Genomic DNA, 23,150 nt, shown 5'->3' with positions numbered 1-23,150 from the left:
CAGAATCGATAAACGACCAAAAAGAAGAAGAGAAGATAATCAAATGTTAATCAATAAGTAAAAATTAGAATATCTTATTAACAGTTAGTGTATTCAACAATTATATCATTATAGATAAATTTCTCTCCAGTGAATGAATTCTACATGTACATATACCTGGACAAAGTTTACAATTATAATAATGCTAAACTACTTGAACATTGATGTCTCTAACCAATCAAATGGATTAACACTATGATTAGATTGTCTAATTCTGGTGTCGGGGCCAGAGGAAAATCCGACAGGAAAATATAACTATGCTACAGTTAGATGTATTTCGATCAAGCAACAGATCTAGAGCACAAAGTCAAAAAATCTTGTTGAAATTTAATAATAATATACATAACTTCAATTCGACGTCTGCCTGCCTACATTAAATGAAAATACCTAGGACCTACGGTAGGCTCTAGCCCTTATCTTGGGTTTGACAGCACCTGTCATTCATGGAATAAAAAAGGATATGAATGGCCGAACTCTGACGGCAACTCTCACGTTTTCCTCTGGCATTTTGAAAGTTAATCCACGTTATTCCTGTGTGTTTTGGTGTCTTATACACTTATCACATAAAATACTGCGCAATGTAAAATCCACACAACTGTCAGCCGGCTAAATGATCCGCCATGTTTTGCACCGACTGTGTTTGTAAACGTGATTGGTTGCTAAGGCGCTTGTCAATGGCGTGCATGACGCTGGAATCTCAACAGCCAGCTAAAAATAGAACGGGGCCCCGTGACAGGTTCTTACTAACGTAATCTTGACACATGTACAATACTAGCCTAGACATAACAGCAATTAATTAATTAATTAACCATATTTATTCATCAAAAACATAAATACGCGCAATATTAATGTATACATATGTAGATGAACTGGGAAAATACACATTCCTGTCGAGTGCCCCGACCAGGAATCGAACCCGGGTCTCCCGGCGTGGAAATCTACGGCTCTACCGACTGAGCCAAAGAAGCATGCTCCGTCAGCTGAGTGACAGAGACCGTATTTAACACTATGTACAAGTCACACCGACCCGCTCCTTTTACACTACTCCCCCTGTTTTTCTTGAGATTTCCTAAATCTCAACCCGAGACTCTTTAACCACCTACCATGGGTTATTTAGTTGGGCGCCAATGTAGAAGAACTTGGAAAATACACATTCCTGTCGAGTGCCCCGACCAGGAATCGAACCCGGGTCTCCGGCGTGGAAATCTACGGCTCTACCGACTGAGCCAAAGAAGCATGCTCCGTCAGCTGAGTGACAGAGACCGTATTTAACACTATGTACAAGTCACACCGACCCGCTCCTTTTACACATATAAATGTGTGTGTGTTTCTGATATATAACGTTAGATCTATATATAGATATCTACCAGACTTGCTCATTACATGTAACAGTCCGGCTAACACCGGTATTACAGCAAGTTGAAACTCGGACAATCCCTTCGTTTGCCTCATATGTTTCCGTTTATTGACATGTTAAGTTTTGGTAACACTATGTACGCCCACCCAATATAACGTATACACACGTACGTACTACATGTATATCAAATGTGTGCAGATGTTTACATGTATATTGTGAAATATAAAATGAACATCTAATGATATTCGAGTTACTTCCCTTGACTCGGTCCTGATCCATGGTGTGTCAGGGAAAAATATGTCTGTTAGGTTTAGCCTACCCGACCGAGCCTAATTTTTTCCACTTTTCTACGAAAAAAATAAAAGTCGGAATTTCGATCTCAGACTCCGGTTCCGGTCATTACTTTAGAGTGAAAGATACTTAAAAAAATTCCCGACCTACCGACCCTATTTTTTTTGCCAATGTAACCCTAAACCAAGGATTTATACGTCCTTGCCCTAAACAGACATATTTTTTGGCCTGATTTTGATCTACATAATAAAAGTAATAAGAAAACTAGCATGCTTTAGTATATATGTATTGTAGATCTATATAAAATCTTAAACGAGTGTTCACTTCATATAAAAAAATATTAAACGAGTTTAAAATGAAACAAGAGATCCCAGAGGGATCTTGGCGCCCACCAAAAATTGATCTATGTCTGACAAATGAAAGAGGGATCTTTTCTCTGCTTTTCAAACTTACACTTCTTTTTTCTGCTTTTCAAACTTTAAACTATCAAAATCCAAGATGGTGGTCGCAAAATGCAATAGGCAGAACTAGGGTCCTAGAGGAACCTACATATGATATTTGAGAACAATCCCTTCAATACTTTCTGAGAAATAGCGGTAACAAACTTTAACTATCAAAATCCAAGATGGCTACCGGTCGGCCATTTTGTTGACCGATCAGTCCCAAAATGCAATATGCACAACTGGGGTCCTAGGGGAACCTACATATGAAATTTGAGAAAGATCCCTTCAGTGCTTTCTGAGAAATAGCGGTAACAAACTTTAACTATCAAAATCCAAGATGGCTACCTGGCGGCCATCTTGTTGACTGATCAGTCCCAAAATGCAATATGCACTACTAGGGTCCTAGGGGAACCTACATATGAAATTTGAGAAAGATCCCTTCAGTGCTTTCTGAGAAATAGCGGTAACAAACTTTAACTATCAAAATCCAAGATGGCTACCTGGCGGCCATCTTATTGACTGATCAGTCCCAAAATGCAATATGCACTACTAGGGTCCTAGGGGAACCTACATATGAAATTTGAGAACAATCCCTTCAATACTTTCTGAGAAATAGCCGTAACAAACTTTAACTATCAAAATCCAAGATGGCTGCTGGTCGGCCATCTTGTTGACCGATCAGTCCCAAAATGTAATATGCAGAACTAGGGTCCTAGAGGAACCTACATATGAAATTTGAGAACAATCCCTTCAATACTTTCTGAGAAATAGCGGTAACAAACTTTAACTATCAAAATCCAAGATGGCCACCGGTCGGCCATCTTGTTGACCGATGAGTCCAAAAATTGCAATATGCACAATTGGGGTCCTAGGGGAATCTACATATGAAATTTGAGAAAGATCCCTTCAGTACTTGCTGAGAATTAGCGGTAACAAACTTTAACTATCAAAATCCAAGATGGCGGCTGGTCGGCCATCTTGTTGACCGATCAGTCCCAAAATGCAATATGCACAACTAATGTCCTACGGGAACCTAAATATGAAATTTGAGAAAGATCCCTTCAATACTTTATGAGAAATAGCGGTAACAAACTTTAACTATCAAAATCCAAGATGGCTGCCTGGCGGCCATCTTGTTGACCGATCAGTCCCAAAATACAATATGCACAACTAGGGTCTTAGGGGAACCTACATATGAAATTTGAGAAAGATCCCTTCAGTGCTTTCTGAGAAATAGCGGTAACAAACTTTAACTATCAAAATCCAAGATGGCTACCTGGCGGCCATCTTGTTGACCGATCAGTCCCAAAATGCAATATGCACTACTAGGGTCCTAGGGAAACCTACATATGAAATTTGAGAAAGATCCCTTCAGTACTTTCTGAGAATTAGCCGTAACAAACTTTAACTATCAAAATCCAAGATGGCGGCTGGTCGGCCATCTTGTTGACCGATCAGTCCCAAAATGCATTATGCACAACTAGGGTCCTAGGGGAACCTACATATGAAATTTGAGAAAGATCCCTTCAGTACTTTCTGAGAAATAGCGGTAACAAACTTTAACTATCAAAATCCAAGATGGCTGCCTGGCGGCCATCTTGTTGACCGATCAGTCCCAAAATACAATATGCACAACTAGGGTCCTAGGGGAACCTACATATGAAATTTGAGAAAGATCCCTTCAGTACTTTTAGAGAAATAGCGGTAACAAGAATTGTTAACGGACGGACGGACGGAAGGACGGACGGACGACGGACCACGGACGAAAGGCGATTTGAATAGCCCACCATCTGATGATGGTGGGCTAAAAAGATAATCAGCTTCATGATATTCATAAAAGGGCCACTAGGCTACCTTTCCGAAACAAAAAAAAATAAAAGTTTCTTTACAACAATTATAACATAATATGGCTAAAGATGAGGTTACAAAACCAAACAAGTTGAAGTTTTGCCGTCTGGCACAGAAATAGTCAACTAAGGCGTTGTTATTATGACGACGTCAGGAAACATAATACGATACGACCTGCGTTATGAAAATGAACGTTTTGTTTATTTAAATAAAGTTGTTCAGAAGGTGCAGTGGGCCTTTTCCTAATGCTAACAAGTTTTCCGTCTAATATGCACTGTACTGATATACGCATAGAAACAACCATAACATTTCGGTTATAACTTCAGCATGTACGGACATTTTACAATTAGGTCATGATCATCTAGCCAACAGTACTAGTTAGGCTATATATAGATGCTCCACGCGTTCCCGACAATGTAAACAAAACTCGCCAAATCACCGATTATACTGTAACAGGAGAGGAGAAAATGTAGCGGCCAGACCGGGATTCGAACCCGGGACCCTCAGAATACTAGCCGAGTGCTCTACCGACTGAGCTACCTGGTCACCGATGATCGACCCAGTCCAATCCCGCTACACTCCTCCCTCCTTTCTCGAAGTCTTCGCCCTCGAAGACACACAAGACCCTTCCAAACACCACCACCGTGGGTTATTTAGTTGGGCGCCAATTCTGTAACAGGAGAGGAGAAAATGTAGCGGCCAGACCGGGATTCGAACCCGGGACCCTCAGAATACTAGCCGAGTGCTCTACCGACTGAGCTACCTGGTCACCGATGATCGACCCAGTCCAATCCCGCTACAATACAATCGCGACATCTCGGAGTAATTTCCGTCAATTTCTCCGAAGTCTATTCCAATCTGAGTGGTTTTAAGCGCCGCCTTGTGTAATTTCTGAGAATAATGTCCGACAACCAGAAAAAAACCATTCGGACTTCTCTGGGTTTATCAAATGATAATTCATTAATTTGTTTGCAATAATTTCCCCACTGGTACCCCTTACACACATGCAATCTTCAACAACAAGTAACTAAGGCTCTGGGTTCTGTCCCCTGGTCGAGACACACCAAAGTCTATAAAAGTGATAGTTTCTGCTCCTGCTATGCGCTCAGCATACGGTGAGTGGGACGACTTGTTCGCCCGTTGTCAGTATAATGTGACGGGGTGGGGTGTGTTGCTTGGTGTCTTCGGCGGCATGCTTCAGTGGTATAGCACTATAAAAAGGCCAATAGTTCCACTATACAAGAAGACACAACATGAATATACCGCAGTCTCCCAAAACACGCACCTCGCAAACATACACGCAACACACTGCATACATGGGAGGCCGTCCTTACATGACCATAGCTGTTAATAAGACATTAATTAATCAAGCAAACAAACAAATCTTTAAACATTGAAATAATAAACTAAAGAGTCATACTTATGTATAATAGTTGATATTTTAGCATTTATGTTTCGATGACCCGAAAGTTAGCATTGTCTTCTGACACCCATATAACAGGCGTCTGCATCTGGTTTTGGAAAATAAAATATCCTACCCCTACTATATGAACAAGGTACGACACTCCATGAACCGGAATTTGAGGGTACACTTTGAATTTAATCCAAATTTGACGAAAATATTGAGTGTCCGCTCGTTTAATCAACGTCCCTTAATTACGAATCCTCTTTTTGCAATGTATGCCAGGTTTTTATCGCGAAGTTACGGTTTTTAAATATAAAACAGGGCACCAAGTATCCAAATAGGGGACGATGCATCAACTATGGAACGGAAGTTGATCTTTCATAACATTTCAAGTTTTTTGATAACCAAATGCGATACAGCATATAGGCAACAATATACATAATTATTTTAAATCAAAATTCATATATAATATACAAGATGGCGGAGGACAATCCCATACACATACATATTTATAAAGAATCCCTTGACGTGTAAATTCGTAACAAACATCTTAATAAAGGAGGAACAATACAAAAATAATTAATGTATTTGCGACGTCACCACATGTATGACGTCAAAAAAGTATACTTCAAATAATAAATAAATAATCATTTATCAATGATTAAATAGCTAGGTGTAAATAAATGTACAGTTAATTCAACATTCGTTATAACGTTACACAGAGAGGAGATTTTTCCTTATTTCCGAAGCATGAAACAAATATTTACTCAATTTATTTAAATTGTTTACACTTTTACATGAAAACAATTCTATAAGCTTATAAACACTCGGATGTCGGTAATAATACTGCTTGATGCAGGACAGAGTAAAATAAAATGGACCTTGTCCTCAACATCATTTTTATCACAAACTGTACATACTCTCTGACTCCTGGGAATGTTACTATAGCGCCCAGATTCTATATTAAGACTGTGTCCTTGCATCCGGAATTTACTCAGTAAATTTTTAAATCTAGGGTTAATTGGCTTAGTTAAATAATACAAAAGGTATCAGCGATATGCTTATATAAATAACATTTGGAAGAAATGGCATTGCGTAATTCTTGAATTAATACATCATGGACACGTTGAGCATACAATAGCAAACAATTATTTTCATTTAGTACATATTGCCTAGTCCAAACCTAACTAAAACCCAAATTACAAAGCTCATGTTTAACATGATGAACCCAATTAACTTTGCAATTAGGTTTTCTTACATTCAACTCAACTAGTGCATCGTAACATGATTTTAAAATACAGTTACTAGTATTCAGAATTTTCAACCAATATCTCATTATGGATATTTTACGTTGTACATACAAAGAATATCTCCCAGTTTCAAAGTACACCATGGAAGTATTGACCGTTCGCTTAATGTTTAAAAGATCTTTAAAAAAAGAAGATGGATTTTTTCAATTTGCGGCGCTACGTTATGTCCCCAAACTTCACTTCCGTAATTCAATATACATGCAACAAATGTATCAAATAATGAAATTTTAGTCTCAGTATTAAGGGCGAAATCTTTCATTTTCATTTTCCTTTCAAATTATAATATGCTTTCCTTCCTTGTGATGCCAATATATCTTGTGTCACAGTAAATTTCCCATTATAGTTAAAAATCAGGCCAAGATAACAAACCTGATCAACAATTTCGATAGGTTTACCTTTAAACGTCGAATTTTCAGAAAGCGACATTCTTTTCCTTTTCCTAAATACAGCAATTTTAGTTTTATCCGTATTAACATTTAAATTCCATTTCTCTGTGTATGTCTGTAAACAATCAAGCTTATACTGGAGATCGGTGGCATCTTCCGAGAATAAAACTGTGTCGTCTGCATTCATGAGCACAAAGAGGTAAATCAACTGTAATGAATAACTTTGACAATTGGAATTTAAAAAAATGACTTTCCATATCATTAACAAATAATGAAAAAAGTATCGGAGATAACGATTCCCCTTGTAATAAACCGACATGTATATCGAACATAGCAGGTAATTTACCATCCAATTTCACACATGAGCGAACATTATCATAAATTGATTTAATAACATTAAGCAGTCTACCTATGACACCACTACTCCAAAGTTTAAACCATAAATTGTGGTGCGTTACACTATCAAAAGCTTACTATAACCAATAAAAGCAAAGTAAAGTTTCTTATTTTGTTTTAAAGAATTAATAATTAAACTGTGTAACGAAAATAGCGTCCTTGGTACCAAAGGTGTGTTCTTGTTTCTCCCACTTTTTTATAATAACATAAGGGCAGTTATGTTGTGACAGCAGTTATAGTCTGCTTCACATATCCCTTACCTGGATTTTACCTGTGTTCTCCCACATTACCTGGATTATACCTGTGTTCTTCCACATTACCTGGTTTTTACACAATGTTTAAAGTTATGTAATTTCATCATTATTTATACAATATTTACATATCATATACCATTTTCATCATCTAAGTCTATAGAAGACTGTGCAGTTATAATATGTATGAGGAGATTCTTATAGTTTTGTTTTTTTTTGAGTGAAGAATCAGTAATTAAATAATTAGCATACAGTATATGTAGGTCTTTGTAAATGGTCACATAAGCTGACTTTTTTAATTATCAAGGCATAAAATGGATGAAAAGTGAATACATCTAAGATTTTGATAATAAGATTAAAATTGTTCAGACCAGCATCCAAGCTGTATGTTATAAGTATATCAGGACATCAGAGAGGTTTGACTATCACAGTTCCCCATCAACCAACAACATGGCAAACGCACAGATTCAGGTGAAATTTCTTAGAAATAAATTTGGAAGACAGAACATTGATTATAATGGCTAAATCTACTGTGTGAAGAACAACAGAGGAGAACACACCTACTGAAGATGCACCATACCCGACTGCCCCTCCACATTGAGTACCCGCAACAACATCCCTACAGGAAATGGCCACCACCCCCACAACCATCCTCGGGACCACGCCAATATCACGGCCCTGGAGATTATGGAGAACATCTGTACCCGCTGCATGGAGGAGGTGAATCCCATACCCAGGATTTACGAAGAAGAGGTTACCAAACTGCGAACTCACGACTGTAATAACGATACACTCTCCACTGTCCAACACCTACCAACATTTCAATCTAGCAAGACATTACTCTACAACGTAACGCCAGACGCACCCAGACTCCTCAACTACCAAAAACCATCCAGGACATCAATCTCGAGGGAAAGTGGACACAGACGACTGCTGGAGAGGAATTCCTTCTACTTGACGATGGTGACCATTCCCTCATCATAGCCTTTGCGACATCCAGCAACCTCATAGACCTATGTAACACCGAGGATGGCACAAAAAACTCCAGAAGAAGGTTGAACTCTCCCACCCAAATATCTATAGCATCATCCGTGTGCTCCAAACACGCAGCTGGAGGACAAACCAGACCCAGAGCCAAACGGTACCGAAACATCGACAGCCGGCTTACCCAACCTTACTTTACTTTACGGAAATGAAAACTTGGCTTTTGAAGTAAATTGTCATGTATTTGAACTTGTGCAATCATTCGTAAAGTCCAGCGGAAGATTTTGAACATTACATAATTTTATGATATATAGTATATCTTGTTATTATATACTTCAATTATATTTATATCTATTGTATCAATGTCATCATCTGTAAATATTTCATAAGATTGGAGAAGGCTTCTTAAGTTGTATAACTTGTGCCTAATCCATTTGTCCTTTTATGACAATAAAATATGTTTAAAGTCAAAAATATATGTTTTGATTTTAATTAGTTATCTCTTATTAATGTTTAACTGTAGTGCTTAAAGTATAAGTAATGTGTTGTATATATATAAATGTTTTACTTTTAAGTAATTATATCTTATTAATTAATGTTTTATTACATTTAACATTTTAAGATAGTGTGATAAAATATGAAAACATTTAAAATGGGAATAAAATGCAGGTATAGGTATGCTAACAATTAAATAGAATTGTGACTATTTGTAAAATTACAGGTAAAAAAATATACCTGTATTAAAGTCACTACTTTATCAGAACTGACTATAATTGGTGTGCCTTTGTTCTCCAGTGTTTGTATAATTCCTTTGATCTCGAAAAAGTGGGAGAAAGAGGAACAAACCGTACCAAAACCAGGCTTAAAAACGAACTGAGCATCGGATATAATATTTTCACGTGTACTCCATTTTAACAGCCGTTTAACAACGATGTAAACAGTTTTGCTAAATGGCTTATCAATGTTATCCCCCTATAATTAATCACATTATTTCTATCACCCTTCTTGTGCAAGGGAATGATAACGCCCTGAGCCCATGACTCTGGGAAATAACCTATTTGTAACATATTGTTATAATAACCTCTAAAAAAACCACGTTGAAAAATATATTCCATTATATTCTAATAAGTATCCGTTAAGCTGCATATTCAACACTTCAGCAGACCTTGACATGGGGAGACTTTTTTTTTTCAAATCTAAAAGTTCATTTAGCATCAATATCTACATCCTACTTTCCGGATATATTAAACTCTGCTGTTTCGTCTTCATAAAATCGATGTAATTCGCTTCACATAGCCAGATCTTTGAAATAATTGGAAAAAATCAGTTAATGATACATCACCAGTCTTGGTAATTTTACGATTTGAAAAAATTTCGAAAAAAAATCTTTAGGGCTGTTACGTTTTAACAAATCTAGCATGTTACCTTCCATACTTAGATACTGTCGATTCAGTTATCTTTCACAAGTTTTATACTGTTTTTTAGCTTGCATTATAAGACATAATCTGTTGTCCAATGACCGTTCACCATTAAAGGCCCACTACATTTCCGGAGCAAAATTTAAAGGTTTCTTAAAAACATTAATACCAAAAGAAAATATATATCGATGGATTAAGATGAGGTTACAATACCAAACATATGCAAGATTTCCTGTCTAATGTACGATAACAGTGGAGATTCATTTCGCTGTTTTGCCGTGTGGCGCAGTGATAGTCAACTTACCGCGCTTGGTATTTAGGACGACGGCGGGAAACATATAAACGACCCGCAGTTATGAAAATTAAAACATTTTTATTTATTCTTAATTAAACAGTTTGTGAGGTGACTGATAAGTGTGCTAGTAAACGTATAGTTAATAACTTCATGCGACTCTACAAAATTATTGATCTCGTTCTACATTCCTATTTTAAAAATTAAAAGCCACGTTTCGGAAAGCGTAGTGGCCCTTTAAACACTGATAACGCGCGTTTATATTTTTTTATACAATGATCTACAATTGTTATCGAACCAAGGCTTGTACCGGTTACTCTGTTTACAGAGGTAACTATATGACAAGAACATGAACAATATCATACCTTTCTACTTGAAAGACAGAATTCATCAAACAAAAAACGAATATATTCTACAATTTGTTTTAAACCATGTATCAATAATTTCTTTGGACATCAGAAAGCGGAATCAACAGAACTCTCGATCAAGGATCTAAGTAATGGATAATTTCCGAAAACCTGTCCATTATTAGAGAGAATGGATAGTACCGAGCCCGCAGGGCGAGGTACATGTACAATCCATTCTCTCTAATAATGGACAGTTTGAGGAATTTATCCTACTTAAAAACCCATCATACCACTACTCACTACCTTGCTTACCCTGTTTGAGAAATGGGACATCCCATTTCAGGAATTGCACAGGTGTTTCACTCACCTGTGACAAATAATGGACTAACAATGTTGAGATGCATGCACAATCATTTAGTTTTACACCTTTGGAGGTACAACAGTGTTTTTGAACATCTCGGATAGTGATATTTTCCTTACCCGGCCATCATTTACATGTAGGGATGTACGCACCTGTGATGCCTGTTTGAAGTGACCTATTTATTCGCACAAGGACATGTGCATTGTCTAACGTTACATCAAATACATACAAGCAAATGTGAGTTTTCCCTACAATTTAAACATAACTGTTTTTTCCTAAAAGATCGACCATACGCATGTTATAGATATGATAAAAAACATATCTGATTGCTATGATAGCATTGCACTGGTATACTGTGAAACCTGTCTAATCCGACACCACGTTGGAGCAACTTGTTTGGTCAGATTATTCAGGGTGTAGGAAAGTCAGATACTGTTGTATATTATTGTTGCTATAGGATATAGGGAAAGCAGGTGTCAGATTAGACAGGCTTCGCTTATTATGTTTTAACCATAATCATCAGATTATATGTTATAAGGGTTGTGAGATATCTGAGCTAAAATACTGCATATTATCCCACCTCAGTCAAGAATCTAGAATTCCTATTCCTCGTCAATTACAATAAAACAAAAAGTTTTAAAAATATGTAACAAATAATAATGCAAGACTATAATTATGTTTGTTTTTTTTTTATTTTCAGAACAGTAACAGCTAGGAAGGGGAAGCAATAATTTCGATGGAGGAGTGAACATAAATGTAAAATTTTGGATAGTCAAATAAACATGTTTGGTTTCCTTACAGCAGCGGTTTTTTCCCTTTGTTCAAAATAGACTGTCCATTATTGTGGGGAATAATGGACAGTGGCCCTATAATAATGGACAGAGAGTTACATAATGGACTCCTAGGTGTCCGTTCTGTAATATAATGGTCATATACAACAAAGGAAACTTTACTAGCTGGGTTTTAACTTCAGATATGTTACTCGTTACATTCATTTACTATCTTCATAAGACACGCTACTCTAGTTACTTTAGCATACTTATCATTTAACAAGAACAACAATTACACTGTGTGTTATCTGTCGGGTAGACAGTGCATTGTTCACGATATATTGGCGCCATGATCAGAAAATTCATTGAAACCACCTACTTCGAAAACATTTTTATAAGGACGACCTTGACAGTTTGATCTGTTAATGCTTAGTCTATAACAATTGTACCATTAGAATTACAAAAAGGTTATTTTTACCATCTAGGTCTCTGTTGTCCGCCCATTATGAATTTTAAGGACCATTATGGGTAGTATTGTAGAAAGAGAATCGGACTAATACCCTTGGCTAGCGGATGTTGGCAGTTAATATGATCGGCTAATTAAATCTGATTGGCCAAATCATGTTGCAAAATCAAGGAAGAAAAGCTTATTTTTTCCATATGTAGTAAGTTGAAAAATCATGCATTTAATATTTCGACTCAGTGTTCTATTTTTGATACATATATTAATAGTATACTGGGATATGCAAGTGAAATTTGGGGACATCATAAAGCTCCTGGTGTAGAAAAGGTGCACACTAACTTTTGCAAAAATGTTCTTTGAGTAAATAAAACAACTTGTAATGATTTTGTCTATTTAGAACTAGGAAGGTTGCCTTTGTATATAACCAGAAAAATTAAAATTTTGAAGTATTGGATAAAACTAAAAGGTACTTCTAACTGTATTTTAAAAGAATGTTTAGATACTAGAATTGAAACTAATGATGAGTGGTCAATTTACATTAAAAATGAACTAGCAAATAATTGGTTAGCATACCTCTGGAATGATAGATACGTTGACTGTTATACATTTAATATTATTGAAAAATAGAATTAATGAGGTATATAGACAAGAGGTTTATCAACAATATAAGTAATACAACACGAGGTATACTGTATAAACATTTAAATGATAATTTTTGTTTATAATTTTATTTAAGAAAGTCTATTGACACTGTATATAAAAAATGTTTAACCAAAATAAGAATCTCGGTACACAATCTGAATATTGAAAAGGGTAGAAAACAAAATATCCCACGAGAGAATAGATTGTGTGTATGTTGTGATTTAAATGAACTTGAAGATGAATATCACTTTCTATTACAATGTCCATTTTATGTTGATTTACGCCAAAAGTACATGTATATTAAGAAATATTATTACAGAAGACCAAGTGTTTTTAAATTAGTTAAATTATTAAGCGTTAACAACGTTAAAGAATTACAAAATACTGGTAAATTTATTCATTTTGCTATTAAGAAAAGGTCAGAAAAGTTAAAAAGTTGAGACATTTGGCTGGAAATTTATTATCTAATATATAAAATCACTCTCCATCTCATTTGTTATATCAATTGTATATTTTACATGATGTAATTTGTACTTATGGACCGTAAGGTCCATGGAATAAAATAAATTGAATTGAATGCATATTACATAATGTTATCGCTCAAACCAGGCATAAAATCCCTGGGACGTGATAAAAACATTACAACCGTGATAAGGTTATCTATCACATGTACAGGTCCAGTCGATCACTATATAAGGACATAAACAAAACTTTACGTCACTCTCTACTTATCCATAATGCATTGCGTAACTCGACCAATCGATTAAATGACATGTGGTCACATGATCACCTTTACTATGTATTTACTATGAAAAAAAACACGTGTTGTGTGTTCAATTATTTATTTCAATCCCGGGTAAGTCATTAAATAATTAAATTAATTGATACTTCGAAAAATAAATGTTAATGTGATTATAATCGATTTCACCTTTGGAAATGTATGTATTTAAACCAAATAAATAAGATATATCAGTAGTTGTTACCGGCCATGCACTGTCATATTTATATTAGTGCACAGGCTTTCGACTCTATAGACACTTATATTCATTGCGTACGTGTAACGGTGTCAAGAGTCAAGAGTCAAGAAGTTTTATTTAGAGTCGCATACATGGGGAACATAATAACATTAGCACTGTAGTGGAACATAATAACATTAGCACTGTAGTGGAACATAATAACATTAGCACTGTAGTGCTATTCTCGCGACAAACATATGTAAAAATATCACAGTACAAACAGGTAAAATATATTTAGACAGACAACAATTTAACTATAGCAAGCATGCAATAGATACATGATATTTAGTTGGAAACAGCTATCACAGTTTAGACAGTGGGTACACATATAGAGGCCGTCCGTATATCAATAGTCAAAAGCCTGTAGTTGATATACCCCTTGTCTGTACATTGACACGCAACAAAGGTTCGTCAATCGCTATGACTTCAAATTTTTCGTGCAAACGCATGTAGCACAAATTAATTTATATAACAGTCGGTATAAAGATAAATTACAGTAACTAGATAATTGACCATGTTTATGACATTTCTCTGTGACTTATTTTATGTTAATTGTTTGCATTTATTCAGTAAGAGCTGCAGCTAATGATATTGATATATTACCGCAAAAAGTTGCGGCCACCTTCATTTCATCCTCGATACTCCAGGGGATCCGATCATTTACGATCTCTACACCCATGGATTCTGTTGCCTCCAGTTTTACTATGAGATAGTGCATGTGACTGTGTAGAGATCGTAAGTGGAGTAGCATTTTTCATTATAAACTAATGACATTTTTATACACGTTAAATACCTTAGTATATTCACTTTGTTATGTATACGTCACACAGCGATTTATATTTAGGTAATTACTTTTGAAAACTCCATTTCGATACACAACAGAGTATCGATACTGCCAACTCGATGAAAAAATCTCCATGGTTAGTGTTATGTATTAAAAAGTGTAAAAATAATATACACATGATTGTTTCCACATATAATGATCAATACTTGCCTAGTTTGCCTCTATTTACATTTGTATTTATATCTGCCCTTGTATTCATTAGTAATGGCTTTCGGATACTACAACTACTCTAAGCATTGATTCACGTGTTCACATCTAATATGCACTAACATGTAAAGTGATCAATTCGCCAAAATGGGATTTAACTAATACTACGAACGAAAGTAGTTTCGGTAGATGAATTGGGTATTAGTATATGTCTTCAGGTAGTTTTCCAATATATAAACTTTATAAACAAATTTTGGAAGCATTCTTACCTTTGGATTTAAGTTAATACGACCGACTGAGAACTAAATTGTGCACTTAATATGCAATGTACTCCCACGCAGACACGGGATATATTCACACAGTATTAAGATTTCAATTGCCAGTAAGAATTACTGATATATCTTATCTATTTAGTATAAATACTTACTTTTCCATAGGTGAAATCGATTATAATTATATTTACAATTATTTTTTCGAAGTATCATTTAATGACTCACCCAGATTAAAAGAAATAATTGGACACACAACACGTGCTTTTCGTACAGTAAATACATAGTAAAGGTGGATCACGTGACGACATTTCATTTACTCGATTGGACGAGTTACGCAATGCATTATGGATAAGTAGAGAGTGACGTAAAGTTTTGTTTATGTCCTTATATAGTGATCGACTGGACATGTACTGATGTAAACAAACACTGGGGCTATATTTAGAATTTGAAATTATTTCTACAGCGAAGTAGGCGTGGCTTGTTCTGCGAATTCGGCCAAATATTCTTAAACTTGTTCTAATTATAGTCTGGAGTAATCGCACACAATCCACCGGACCCCACATGCAATAGTTAGATGCGATGGAACGTAGAATCTGAACGACGTACGGGAGTATTTCTGACAGATGGGTCGCCTGCCGTGGAACCGGAGTGGAGGCAGGGTTATGATCTAATTCGTTCTTGCACCAGACACGGCGGAGGATGGAAAGAAACAGCGTGAGACTAGGGCCGTTTTTCGATTATCTAACATACTACAGTTGACTGTACCCGAGTAAAACATATACTTATGACTGGTGACCAGGTAAAACATACTACTGTGACTGCATCCATCGATACTCCAGGGGTTCCGACTCACTTTCCGATCTCTACCACCCCTGGACTATCTCAATAGTTAAAACTGGATGGGCAACAGAATAGAACAGGTAATTTAGTCATTTGATGTACATCAAAAGAGCCGTAATAACGGTACACTGTGGTTGACTGTGTGGCTTAGATGTTAGGCGTCGCTCTCTCTGTAGTCTTCAAAGGAAATCTTTGCTAGCCTGTGATTTGGTCAAATGTTTTCCGCTGAGCTGCCTTCAATTTCACTATGAGATAGTCCAGGGGTGTGTAGAGATCGTAAGTGATCGGAAGCCCTGGAGTATCGAGGATGCTGTGACTGTACCAGGTAAACAAACTACAGTGACTGTACCAGGTGGTAAACCTGCCCTGCAGGTAGGGCGTTAGAATTGTACCTGCTGCCCCTATTGCATGATCGTAAAAGGCGACTAAATTTAGGATCTTATCTTTTCTCTTCTTCCTAAACTGACTTTTTCTCGCACCTCGGACAGGGGAAATCTCACTTGATTACCCGGTGCTAGATTTTTCTATCTCGTCCGATCTGTCTGGTACCTTTACGCTGAATTTTGGCGGAATTTTTACGCCATTCATGTAAACAGTCCGCGCATGTGACGTCAAAACTCTCAAACCGGTGACGTCACAAGCGTCAGATAATCAATATTATTAGAAATATTATATGCATTCAGTCATTTACCATGCATTGTTTGGTTGTTGTTTTTAAATCATGAAAAAGTAATGTATACGATTGATCATCGTTTTTCTCTTTTATATAACCGAAACTATAGTTTTATGCGGAATGACTGAAATCGAAGCGCAGATGAAAATGGTTAATCGGCTTTGAACCAGGAGGCCCAAGACGGGATAGTTTTACACTCTGAACGCGTATATAGATGGGTTTTGTTATATCTTAGAGGCGCGAGAAAAAAAATCTATTACCTTTAAGTGATCGAGATCGGGTTATCTCAGTCTCGGGCTAAGATTTTGTAACATCCCAACCTCGGCTAACGCCTCGGTTGGGATTATGTTACAAAATCTTAGCCCTCGACTGAGATAACCCGATCTCGATCACTTACAGGTAACAGATTTTATTAATCTTTCTTAATGCCTCCCTTGGCACCGCCTCACTTTTGGCCTTGAGTTGAGCGTTCGCCCTTGTGAGGAAGGCTCTGGGTTCTGTCCCCTGGCCGAGACACACCAAAGTCTATAAAAGTGGTAGTTTTCTGCTCCTGCTTAGCGCTCAGCATACAGGGAGTGGGACGACTGGTTCGCCCGTTGTCAGTATTAATGTGACCGGGTGGGGTGTGTTGCTTGGTGTCTTCGGCTGCATGCTTCAGTGATATAACACTATAAAAAGGGCAACAGTTCCACTATACAAGAAGACACAACATGAATATACCGCAGTCTCCAAAACACTCACCTCGCACAACATACACGCAACACACAGCATACATGGGAGGCCGTCCTTACATGACCCTGGTTGTTAATAGGACGTTAATTAATCAAACAAACAAACAAACAAAAAAACCAGGTAAACATCTACTGTGACTGGTGCCCAGGGTAAACATGAATTAAAGACGAACCTGGTGATTTTTTGGTGTTAGCACTTTTCAAACGAGCTTTCACAAAGCCCTCACAGGCCTGTAGTTATACTTGAAATAATTACTTAAAAGGATTTGTGCAGTCAAAAATGATAATTTCAGTTTATGCTGGAAATGACTTTATTAGCACGTGTAGAAACCTTTCCGGACCGCGCGCGATCGGAATAACCCATAAGCCGTCGATATCGAGGTCAAATTTTCTGACCACCCGATTATGCATATTTTCTAGCTCTTAAGCGTGTGACGTCATAATAGTCCGTGGCTTTTAGCTGTACTATAACTGATGTGCTATCACTTATATCGACGGTCACAGGAAAAGCCGATCAACAATTTTTAGCTCACCTGGCCCGAAGGGCCAGTGAGCTTATGTCATGGCGCGGCGTCCGTCGTCCGTCGTCCGTCGTCCGTCGTCCGTCTGTCCGTCAACATTTCCTTTAAATCGCTACTAGTCATAGAGTTCTGCATGGATTGTAACCAAATTTGGCCACAAGCATCCTTGGGGGGAGGGGGAACAGAACTTGTATAAATTTTGGCTCTGACCCCCGGGAGCAGGAGGGGCAGGGCCCAATAGGGGAAATAGAGGTAAATCCTATAAATCGCTACTTGTCCTAGAGTTCTGCATGGATTTAAACCAAATTTGGCCACAAACATCCTTGGGGGAGGGGGAACAGAAACTTGTATAAATTTTGACTCTGACCCCCAGGGGTCAGGAGGGCGGGGGCCCAATAGGGGAAATAGAGGTAAATCTTTTAAAACGCTACTTGTCCTAGAGTTCTGCATGGATTGTAACCAAAACTAGCCACAAACATCCTTGGGGGAGGGGGAACAGAACTTGTATAAATTTTGGTTCTGATCCCCCGGGGGCAAGAGGGGCGGGGCCCAATAGGGGAAATAGAGGTAAATCCTATAAATCGATACTAGTCATAGAGTTCTGAATGGAGTGTAACCAAATTTGGCCACAAACATCCTTGGGGGAAGGGGAACAGAAATGTATAAATTTTGGCTCTGGTGCCCCGGGGGCAGGAGGGGCGGGGCCCAATAGGGGAAATAGAGATAAAATCCTTTAAATCGCTACTAGTCATAGAGTTCTGAATGGAATGTAACCAAATTTGGCCACAAACATCCTTGGGGGAAGGGGAACAGAACTTGTATAAATTTTGGCTCTGACCCCCCGAGGGCAGGAGGGGCGGGGCCCAATAGGGGAAATAGAGGTAAATCCTTTAAATCGCTACTAGTCATAAGAGTTCTACATGAATTGTAACCAAATTTGGCCACAAACATCCTTGGTGGAAGGGAACAGAACTTGTATAAATTTTTGGCTCTGGCCCCTCGGGGGCTGGAGGGGTGGGGCCCAATAGGGGAAATAGAGGTAAATCCTTTAAATCGCCCATCCTCGATACTCCAGGGCTTCCGATCACAATTACGATCTCTACACCCCTGGACTATCTCATAGTGAAATTGAAGGCACTCAGCGGAAAACATTTGACCAATCACAGGCTAGCAAAGATTTCCTTTGAAGACTACAGAGAGAGCGAGCCTAACATCTAAGCCACACAGTCAACCACAGTGTACCGTTATACGGCTCTTTTGATGTACATCAAATGACTAAATTACCTGTTCTATTTCTGTTGGCCTCCAGTTTTACTATGAGATAGTCCAGGGGTGTAGAGATCGAAAGTGATCGGTAACCCTGGAGTATCGAGGATGTTAAAATCGCTAGTCATTAGAGTTCTGCATGGAATGTAACCAAATTTGGCCAGAAATATCCTTGGGAGAATATGAACTGAGTTTGTATAAATTTTGGCTCTGTTCCAGGGGGCAGAATGGCGGGGCCCAATAGGGGAATTATAGGTAAATCCTATAAATCGGTACTTGTCCTAGAGTTTTTTGCTTGGATTGTGACCAAATTTGACCATAAACATCCTTGGGGGAAGGGGAACAGAACTTGTATAAATTTTGGCTGTGACCCCCTGGGGGCAGGAGGGGTGGGGCCCAATAGGGGATTTAGAGGTTAATATTAAAATTCCTTCAGAAAAGAAACAATGAACCTGTATTCAGAACATTACTTGGCAATTACAAACCAGGTGAGCGATACAGGCCCCTCTGGGCCTCTTGCTTATGATTACTTTTGAGTAAAGTTAATCGTACAATAACTTTGGCTAGAATGTAAATAACTAAAAGAATGAAATTCGATGTTTCAAATACTCTAATTTATGCTCTAATAGCAGGTATCTTCGTGTAATTATGAAAGAAAATCCGCACAGAATTAAAAGTTTCGGAATTTTTTTTTTTTTTTTTTTTTTTTTTTTGTCGAAGAGTTCAGCAACGAATAAGCTTTAATTAGATAATATTTTCCTGTAGTCTGTATCTTTGATACATTGTGAATTGCAAAGTTTGTGACTGTAAAATGAAATTTTACCGATGATTGATCATTACAATATGTGTTGTGTGTTTCTAACCGAATAAATTGAGACACATTTATTACAATACCGTAATACGTTTCAACATGTGGTAGAAAGAATTTATTTTTGGTATAATAAAAGATCAAAATACTGAAATATTAAGCAAAACTAACTATTTTTTTTTTAAAACTGTGCGGTCGCGTTCAATTTTTAATCGACATACGAATAGATACACCGATATAGATATTAAGCCATGCCTTTGGTTTGATGTTTATGTAATACCTGGGGCCAGGATGTTGTTTACCTGTAAAGCGTTCCGAGAGAAAAATGAACATGGCGGTGACGGTTAAAGTAAGTGAGCTACACGATGTTTAAATGGAGTTTCTACAAAGTACGGGTCATGACACCTCCAAAGGAGATTGTGGATGAACACAGTTAGGGGTACTGTTTACCACCACAAGCGTAGATTTTGGTGATTTTTGAATAGAACCCATTTATTAAAATAATCACGGTTTTAAAAAAAAATACGTCCGTTTTTCTCGACCGCCGAGTTCATACCCTTGATACTATAATATATATATATATGTATACTATTGGTTAAATTTTTTCGTGTCAGGTCCCTGTGGAAATTTACATAATATTATATCTAAATCTCAGTCCAGACTGATCCGAACTTCATTTTGATATCGCTATCAAATCGGACTGATTATCCAATCTTAAGTTAGATATATACTTGTTTGAATGTTTGAAATGGTGTAAATGGAATTTTTTGAAACTGAAAATATCTACATCATAAAGCTAGAATAACCATTTACTCGAAAAACTCCAATTGTAGATCTAACGTATATGTGCTGTATAGATGTATAGTTCTAGGCTTACCTTGTGTAGCACGGACTACTCTGACATCACAAAGACCACGTGACCGCCTAGCTCATTATCTCTGAAACGTAGTCGACACTACCCGTAAATCACGACCAAAACCAATCGATAGCGCTAAAAGCTAGGCGATTCGTTGGGTGGGGCTTGATTTTTCATTCATTCAAAGCAATATCCTGACGTATTATCCAAAAAAAAAAAAAAATGGCTCCACAAATCCTTTAATCAACGGTAACCGGTTGTTCCGAATATATGGTTCATTCGCCAGATAATCAGTATGTACAGGTTTTTTTACACCGCTTATTTTTGTATATACCGTATAGAAATGATAGTATTAAATGTTGAAAAATGATTCGACTAGACTAAACAAGTTCGTGGGGTTTACACATACATACATGTAATATATAATCAGAAATTAGAAAATGGGTCAAATTATTTCAAATGGTTCGGCAAGAGCACAGCACAGGGTATGAATGGGTAAGGAAATCTCCAAACATTTCCCAAACACGATTATATATATATAGTTTATAATAGTATAAGGATAAAATATATACAGCCTAACAACACCACTTCGTTACACATTGAAATAATCAACTAAAGAGTAATATTTATGTATAATAATTGATATTTTAACATTTAGGTTTCGATGACCAGAATGTTAAAGTGAATAGTCGGGCAAAGAAAACCAGTCTAAATGCGTTCATTGGCCTTCCAAAAGTTCTCATATATTAATACGACGGTCAAGTTCTGTTTAAGTTTCCCATTTCCGGACCATTAAAGTGTAAAGAAAAGTTGAAAGCATGAAAAGCGAGGTCTGCGTGGGAATGGTATAACACGGGACATAGTGAGGCTTTAGTTGACTTTTAGCCATCCTTGGCACGGACGTTGTCACTTTTAACATTGTCTTCTGATATCATATACTAGGTGTGTAATGGTTAATTTCCGAAAACATTTCCATTATTAGAGATGATTGGATTGTTACCGAGGCCCGCAGGGCGATGACGGTCAAATTTCCATTCTCTACCTATTACATGGGGACAGTTTGAGGAATTTTTCCTACTTTAATAACCAATCATAACCACTACTCACAACCTTGCTTGCCACTGTTTGAGATAATGGGACTTCCATTTCATGAATTGCCCAGGGGTTCACTCACACCTATGGAACAATATAATGGGAATAACCAATGTTGAGATGCATGCACAATCATTTAGTTTTACACCTTTGGAGGTACAACAGTGTTTTTGAACATCTCGGATAGTGATATTTTCCTTACCCGGCCATCATTTACATGTAGGGATGTACGCAGCTGTGATGCCTGTTTGAAGTGACCTATTTATTCGCACAAGGACATGTGCATTGTCTAACGTTACATCAAATACATACAAGCAAGGTGAGCTTTCCCTACAATTTAAACATAACTGTTTTTTTTCCTAAAAGATCGACCATACGCATGTTATAGATATGATAAAAAACATATCTGATTGCTATGATAGCATTGCACTGGTATACTGTGAAACCTGTCTAATCCGACACCACGTTGGAGCAACTTGTTTGGTCAGATTATTCAGGGTGTAGGAAAGTCAGATACTGTTGTATATTATTGTTGCTATAGGATATAGGGAAAGCAGGTATCAGATTAGACAGGCTTCGCTTATTATGTTTAACCATTATCATCAGATTATATGTTATAAGGGTTGTGAGATATCTGAGCTAAAAGACTGCATATTATCCCACCTCAGTCAAGAATCTAGAATTCCTATTCCTCGTCAATTACAATAAAACAAAAAGTTTTAAAAATATGTAACAAATAATAATGCAAGACTATAATTATGTTTTTTTTTTTTTATTTTCAGAACAGTAACAGCTAGGAAGGGGAAGCAATAATTTCGATGGAGGAGTGAACATAAATGTAAAATTTTGGATAGTCAAATAAACATGTTTGGTTTCCTTACAGCAGCGGTTTTTTCCCTTTGTTCAAAAAAGACTGTCCATTATTGTGGGGAATAATGGACAGTGGCCCTATAATAATGGACAGAGAGTTACATAATGGACTCCTAGGTGTCCGTTCTGTAATATAATGGTCATATACAACAAATGAAACTTTACTAGCTGGGTTTTAACAATGCATATTGATCTTAACAATATTGTCAAA

At 37.1% G+C, this 23,150-nt stretch overlaps 1 long non-coding RNA gene across 1 annotated transcript; it reads left to right on the top strand.

Moving 5' to 3' along the window:
- Positions 1-22,185: 22,185 nt before the first annotated feature.
- Positions 22,186-22,949, top strand: LOC138322551 (uncharacterized). The gene is made up of 2 exons (XR_011208425.1): positions 22,186-22,388; positions 22,852-22,949. It is a non-coding gene; the product is annotated as an uncharacterized lncRNA (long non-coding RNA).
- The last annotated feature ends 201 nt before the right edge of the window (positions 22,950-23,150 follow it).

Source organism: Argopecten irradians, chromosome 4 (assembly GCF_041381155.1).
Source record: "Argopecten irradians isolate NY chromosome 4, Ai_NY, whole genome shotgun sequence".
Taxonomy (NCBI): Eukaryota; Metazoa; Mollusca; class Bivalvia; order Pectinida; family Pectinidae; genus Argopecten; species Argopecten irradians.
Note: the sequence above shows the minus strand (reverse complement) of the source record. Positions and strands in the feature narration are given on the sequence as shown.